Here is an 8,226-nt window from a genome sequence, read left to right as displayed (position 1 = left end):
CTCGTGGGCCCCCTGTTGCTCCACCGATGTACTCCTTCCTCCTATATATACCTACGTACCCCCAAACTACCAGATACGGAGCCAAAAACCTAATTCCACCGCCGCAACCTTCTGTACCCGTGAGATCCCATCTTGGGGCCTTTTCCGGAGCTCCGCCGGAGGGGGCATCGATCATAGTGGGCTTCTACATCAGCAACATGGCCTCTCCGATGATGTGTGAGTAGTTTACCTCAGACCTTCGGGTCCATAGTTATTAGCTAGATGGCTTCTTCTCTCTTTTTGGATCTCAATACAATGTTCTCCCCCTCTCTCGTGGAGATCTATTCGATGTAACCTTCTTTTGCGGTGTGTTTGTTGAGACCGATGAATTGTGGGTTTATGATCAAGTTTATCTATGAACAATATTTGAATCTTCTCTGAATTCTTTTATGTATGATTGGCTATCTTTGCAAGTCTCTTCGAATTATCAGTTTGGTTTGGCCTACTAGATTGATCTTTCTTGCAATGGGAGAAGTGCTTAGCTTTGGGTTCAATCTTGCGGTGTCCTTTCCCAGTGACAGTAGGGGCAGCAAGGCACGTATTGTATTGTTGCCATCGAGGATAACAAGATGGGGTTTATATCATATTGCATAAGTTTATCCCTCTACATCATGTCATCTTGCTTAAAGCGTTACTCTGTTCTTATGAACTTAATACTCTAGATGCATGCTGGATAGCGGTCGATGTGTGGAGTAATAGTAGTAGATGCAGGCAGGAGTCGGTCTAGTTGTCTCGGATGTGATGCCTATATACATGATCATACCTAGATATTCTCATAACTATGCTCAATTCTGTCAATTGCTCAACAGTAATTTTCACCCACCGTAATACTTATGCTCTTGAGAGAAGCCACTAGTGAAACCTATGGCCCCCGGGTCTATTTTCCATCATATTAATCTTCCAACACTTAGTTATTTTTATTGCTTTCTATTTTACTTTGCATCTTTATCATAAAAATACCAAAAATATTATCTTATCATATCTATCAGATCTCACTCTCGTAAGTGACCGTGTAGGGATTGACAACCCCTTATCGCGTTGGTTGCGAGGATTTATTTGTTTGTGTAGATGCGAGGGACTCGTGCGTGGCCTCCTACTGGATTGATACCTTGGTTCTCAAAAATCGCGGGAAATACTTACGCTGCTTTACTGCATCACCCTTTCCTCTTCAAGGGAAAACCAACGCAGTGCCCAAGAGGTAGCAATCGTGGTCGTGGTGGCAACGCCCCACCACCGCCTGAGTACATGGCTGGTATGATCCAATAGCTTGAGATGAATCGCCAGTTCATGGAGAATATGATGGCTCAGTTCCCTTGCCCCAATATGAACCAGCAGCAAGCCTAAGTGACTCTGCAGGATTTCATGTGCCTCAACCCAACTGTGTACCGCAGCTCAACTCAGCCGATGGATGCTGATGACTGGCTCTGTGACATCACCTATGAGATGCAGTCTGCTGATGTAGCCCCTGCCCGCTATGTCACCTTTGCTTCCTTCTTTCTGAAGGGACCCGTAGCACAATGGTGGGACAGCCACAGGCATACTCTGCCAGCTGGAACAATCATCACCTGGCCAGATTTCCAAGCCGCTTCCCGTGCCTGCTGCATTCCTCAGGGAGTCATGGACCGGAAGAAGCGTGAGTTCCGCAACCTCAACCCAGGGCAACAAAACTGTCGAAGCTTATCAGCGGGAGTTTCTGGACTTATCCCGCTATGCTGAAGAGGACATTGCAACTGATGCTCGTAGACAGGAGAAGTTTCGTGACGGCCTTCAAGCTAACATCAAGCTCACACTGCTAGTGCATGACTTTACTGATTTCGCCACCCTGGTGAACAAGGACATCAATGTCAAAACTGGTCTGCAGGAACACCAGAGCTCTCACAGTCGCAACCGTGACAGGGGCTCATCTTCGGGCCCGCCCTCGCAGAAGCGTAAGATATGGATCCCGAACATCATGTACCGTCCAAATGCACCTGCCCCAAGGCAGACCTATGCTGCACCTCGTCTGCCTCCTCCACCATCTAGGCAGCCAAGGCTTCCAGCTCCACCACCCCAAGCTCCTGTTCCCACTCCCAATAATGGTCTGTGTTACAAGTGTGGTCAACCAGGTCATCGTGCCAGGGACTGCAATCAGAACCAGAATCAACTGGCCCTTCCCGCAGCTGGCCGTGGAAGCAACCAGCCCCGCAACAACAATACCAAGTCTTATGGTCGTGTTCATGTCGACCACGTTGATCTCAACGAAGCTCAAGACCAGCCTGCTACTGTGATGGGTACTCTTCTTGTAAATTCAGTACCAGCATGTGTTTTATTTGAATCAGGAGCATCGCATTCATTCATATCAGCAGAATTTTCATTCATGCATGGCATTAAATACGAAGAGATGAACACTCCGCTAGTGGTACACACCCCTGTGGGCCAATGTCAAACCTCTATGTTTAGTCACGACGTTCCTGTTGAAATTGAAGGATTGGAATTCCTTGTCTCTCCCATCGTACTGAAGTCCTATAGCATTGATCTCATTCTGGGAATGGATTGGTTGAAAGTGCATACTGCTTCTATAGTTTGCGCCACGAAGACCGTCCATCTGCTACACCCTTCCGATGAAATAATAAGCTACAATGCTCGTCTGGTTCAGAATGCCGAGGCAAGGCTTTATGCGTTGAATGCATTGGACGCTGCACCACTCAAGGGCATTGAAAACATTCCTGTCGTTTGTGAATTCCAAGACGTCTTTCCTGAAGAACTTCCAGGGATTCCCTCTGCTAGAGCTGTCGAATTCATCATCGACTTGAAACCAGGCACCACTCCTATAGCCAAGCGACCCTACAAGATGCCGCCGCATGGACTCATTGAGCTTAAGGAGGAAATCGACAAATCTCTTCGCAAAGGTTTCATTTGCCCAAGTTGCTCTCCTTGGGGAGCACCTTCTCTCTTTGTCAAGAAGAAGGATGGGACAAACCGATTAGTTCAAGACTACCGTCCTATAAACCAAGCTACCATTCAGAATAAATATCCTCTTCCTCGGAACAATGATCTGTATGATCAACTGGCTGGTTCTTCAGTGTTCTCTAAACTCGACTTGAGGTTGGGTTACCACCAGATCCGTGTTCGTGAAGAGGATATCCCAAAGACCGCCTTCGTGACTCGATATGGTTCATACGAGTACAACGTCATGTCTTTCAGCTTAACCAATGCTCCAGCCACCTTCTCTCGTCTGATGAACTATATATTCATGGATTGCCTCGACAAGTTCGTCGTGGTTTATCTGGATGATATCCTGGTATTTTCCAAGAACGAAGAGGAACATGCTGAACATCTTCGTCTTGTGCTGGAAAAGCTACGAGAGCATCAACTATATGCCAAGTTCTCCAAATGTGAATTCTGGCTACCCGAAGTAACCTATCTTGGGCATGTCATCTCTAAGGATGGTATTGCCGTCAACCCTGAACGAGTCCAGGCTATTCTTGACTGGACTCCTCTGAAGAACGTTAAGCAAGTCAGAAGTTTTCTCGGTCTCGCCAACTATTGCCGTCGATTCATCGAGAAATTCTCCAAGATCGCCAGGCCTCTGACTAACCTGTTGCATAAGGGCGTCAAGTTCCAATGGACAGACAAATGTCAGGAAAGTTTCCAGGAACTCAAAGACAAGTTGACTTCTGCCCCAGTGCTAGCTCCACCTGATACTAAGAAGTACTTCGTCATTTACTGCGACGCTTCCCGTCAAGGATTAGGTTGTGTCCTAATGCAAGACCGCAAAGTGATTGCTTATGCCTCTCGGCAATTGCGCCCTCATGAAGAGAACTACCCATTTGCTACCTCTTGAGCACTGCGTTGGTTTTCCCTTGAAGAGGAAAGGGTGATGCAGTAAAGCTGCGTAAGTATTTCCCTCAGTTTTTTAGAACCAAGGTATCAATCCAGTAGGAGGCCACGCACGAGTCCCTCGCACCTACACAAACAAATAAAAACCTCGCAACCAACGCAATAAAGGGGTTGTCAATCCCTTCACGGTCACTTACGAAAGTGAGATCTGATAGAGAAGATAAATAATATTTTTGGTATTTTTATAATGAAGATGCAAAGTAAACTAAAAGGAAATAAAAATAGCTAAGTGTTGGAAGATTAATATGATGGAAAATAGACCTGGGGGCCATAGGTTTCACTAGTGGCTTCTCTCGAGAGCATAAGTATTACGGTGGGTGAACAAATTACTGTTGAGCAATTGATAGAATTGAGCATAGTTATGAGAATATCTAGGTATGATCATGTATATAGGCATCACGTCCGTGACAAGTAGACCGACTCCTGCCTGCATCTACTACTATTACTCCACACATCGACCACTATCCAGCATGCATCTAGAGTATTAAGTTCAAAAGAACAGAGTAATGCTTTAGGCATGATGACATGATGTAGAGGAATAAACTCATGCAATATGAAATAAACCCCATCTTGTTATCCTCGATGGCAACAATACAATACGTGCCTTGCTGCCCCTACTGTCACTGGGAAAGGACACCGCAAGATTGAACCCAAAGCTAAGCACTTCTCCCATTGCAAGAAAGATCAATCTAGTAGGCCAAACCACACTGATAATTCGAAGAGACTTGCAAAGATAACCAATCATACATAAAAGAATTCAGAGAAGATTCAAATATTGTTCATAGATAAACTTGATCATAAACCCACAATTCATCGGTCTCAACAAACACACCGCAAAAGAAGATTACATCGAATAGATCTCCACGAGAATCGTGGAGAACTTTTTATTGAGATCCAAAGAGAGAGAAGAAGCCATCTAGCTAATAACTATGGACCCGAAGGTCTGAGGTAAACTACTCACACATCCTCAGAGAGGCTATGGTGTTGATGTAGAAGCCCTCCGTGATCAATGCCCCCTCCGGCAGGACGCCGGAAAAGGCCCCAAGATGGGATTTCACGGGTATAGAAGGTTGCGGCGGTGGAATTAGGTTTTCGTGGATGCTTCTCTTGGTTTGGGGGTATGTAGGTATATATAGGAGGAAGAAGTACGTCGGTGGAGCAACATGGGCCCCACGAGGGTAGAGGGCGCGCCCCCTACCTCGTGCCCTCCTGGTTGCTTTCTTGACGTAGGGTCCATGTCCTCTGGATCACGTTTGTTCCTAAAATCACGTTCCCGAAGGTTTCATTCCGTTTGGACTCTGTTTGATATTCTTTTTCTGCAAGACACTAAAATAGGCAAAAAAAACAGCAATTCTGGGTTGGGCCTCCGGTTAATAGGTTAGTCCCAAAAATAATATAAAAGTGTATAACAAAGCCCATTAATCATCCAAAACAGAATATAATATAGCATGAAGCAATCAAAAATTATAGTTACGTTGGAGGCGTATCACCAGTTCACGACCTCGAGCTACCTTCTCTTTAATCGTTGCGAGATCTTCACCAACCACCAAAGTTTGAAGTATATGTTTACTTAGCCAGACCTGAACCTCCGTCAGCAGAGATGGATGGAGATTGTTGCAGACTTTGACTTGGGTATTTCCAATACACCAGGCAAGGCTAATGTAATGGCTGATGCCTTGAGCCGCAAGTCTTACTGCAACCACCTCCAGGTTCACAAAGTTCAGCCCTTGCTTGTTGAAGAATTCAGAAAGCTGAACCTCCATATTGTTCCTCCGGGTGCACTCGCCCCCCCTCCTAAGGAGTTTCGCAAGATGAACCTCCGTGTTGTTACCCAGGGTTCCCTCAATACCCTGGATGTCGAACCAGATCTCTTGGACTCCATCAAGAGACTTCAGGGATATGACTCTCAAGCCCACAAGATTAAGCGCTACCTCCCCGAAGGAAAGCCCTCATTCTTCACTGTTGCTGATGATGGCACCTTGTACTTCAAGGGCCGCCTAGTGGTGCCATGTTCAGAGAAAAACCTGGATATGACACAGGAGGTTATGAAAGAAGCTCATGATACGCCTTTGTCTATTCATCCCGTTAGTACAAAGATGTACCAAGACATTCGTCAAAGATTCTGGTGGTCAAATATGAAGCAAGGCATTGCTCGCTATGTTGCTGAATGTGACGTTTGCCGTCGTATCGAAGCAGAACATCAAAGGCCTGCTGGAACTCTGCAACCTATCTCTATTCCTGAATGGAAATGGGACCATGTCGAGATGGACTTCGTCACTGGATTTCCCAAATCGCAGAAAGGTAATGATGATATTCTTGTCGTCATTAACCGGCTTTCTAAGGTTGCACATTTTCTGGCGGTCAAAGAAACGATCACTGCTAGTTAGCTTGCAACCCTCTATATGTCCAGAATTGTTTCACTTCACGGTATTCCACTGGTTATCAGTTCGGACCGTGGCAGCTTATTCACTTCAAGATTCTGGGCAAGTTTCCAAGAAGCTATGGGGACTCACTTATGTTTCAGTACTGCATTTCATCCTCAGTCGCAAGGGCAAGTTGAACGTGTCAACCAAGTTCTCGAAGACATCCTTCGAGCTTGTGTTATTTCCTTCGGCAAGAAATGGGAGGAATCTCTCCCGTATGCTGAGTTCTCTTATAACAATAGCTATCAAGCTAGTCTAAAGATGGCCCCTTTGAAGTATTATATGGACGAAAGTGCTGAACCCCTCTGAATTGGTCAGAAACTGGGGAACGTCCACTCTTTGGTCCGGATATTATCCAACATGCCGAAGAACAAGTCTGCATTATTCGCGAGAATCTCAAGACTGCTCAGTCGCGTTAGAAGAGTCAGTATGACCGTAAACATAAAGACATGGTCTATCAACCTGGCGAAAAGGCTTATCTTCGAGTTACACCAATGAAGGGTGCTCACCGCTTCGGGATCAAGGGCAAGCTAGCTCCTCGCTATATTTGCCCATTCACTATTCTAGAAAGGCGTGGAAAAGTGGCATATCAACTGGAGCTTCCGCCGAACCTTTCTCAGGTTCACGATGTGTTCCACGTGTCACAGCTCCGCCGATGCTTCAAGGATCCAATCCGAGCAGTGGATCATGAAGTGCTCGAATTGCAACAGTAACTCTCCTATAAAGAGCATTCGGTCCGCATTCTCGACCAAGCTGAACGCCACACACGTCAGAAGGCGATCAAGTTCCTCAAAGTCCAGTGGTCGCACCATTCTAAAGATGAAGCCACTTGGGAACGCGAGGACCGCCTGAGTGATGAATACCCCGCGCTGTTTCCTTCTACCTCCTAAATCTCGGGACGAGATTTCTTGTAGTGGAGGAGATTTGTAACGCCCAGATAATTAAGCTACAGTGAAACTCTGCTAATGATGCCACGCCAGCTCCGTTACTGTTGCTAATCTTTCGTTAGTTCATAACCGATTCAAAAATCAATTCAAAATATGGCAAAAAACAAAAGTTTTCAAACCTTGAAACAAAAATGTTCGGTGGGTGCCAAATATTGCACTGGTAATTATTGTGGAGAAAACAATTTTTTTGAATGTGCCTAAATATTTTAAAATGAAATAAAACAGGAAAGAAAATAAATAAAAAGAAAAAGTGAAAATAAAACAAAAGGAAAAGAAAACCCCCCACTGGATCAGGCGGCCCAGCTCACACCAGACCGGCCCACCTGGCCCAGCTAGCCAACAGCCGGCCCGGCCCCCTGGCTCGTCTCCCTTCCCTGTTCCCCCGACCCGGGTCGGAACAGGGGCGTGCTCCGCCCAAGCGCCTCGCCGGCACCGACGCAGGGAGGGGATAAGGCCGCCACGCCCCTCCGCCTCCTCGATCCCATCTCCCACTCACCCTCGCTCTCCCCCTCGGCTCTTGCGCCTCCCCTCCCCTCAAATCCACCTCGCTGCTTCCCCTTCCCCACCGCGTCCGAACGCCACCATGGACCCTGTAACTCCCAGATAATTAAGCTACAGTAATTCCCTACTGATGATGCCACATCACCACGATCACTGTTGTTAATCTCCCGATGATTCAATCCCGTTCAAATTCAAAATTCAAAATCAAGGCAAACGATAAAAGTTTCAAACATTAAAACTAAACTGTTCAAAATGGAACAAATAAATCCTAAGTAATAATGGAGGAGAAACCACACTTTTATAAAAAGTGTAAATACTCTAAAATGAGCAAAACAGCATCTAAAACCGATAATTAAATGCTTTTTATAATATATAAAATATTAAACTAATTTATTTGGGAGCCCAAGTTATTGTGACATTAGAATAAGTAGTAACAC

The sequence above is a fragment of the Triticum aestivum genome, chromosome 6D (genome assembly GCF_018294505.1).
Source record: "Triticum aestivum cultivar Chinese Spring chromosome 6D, IWGSC CS RefSeq v2.1, whole genome shotgun sequence".
NCBI lineage: Eukaryota > Viridiplantae > Streptophyta > Magnoliopsida > Poales > Poaceae > Triticum > Triticum aestivum.
This window is presented reverse-complemented; position numbering follows the sequence as displayed.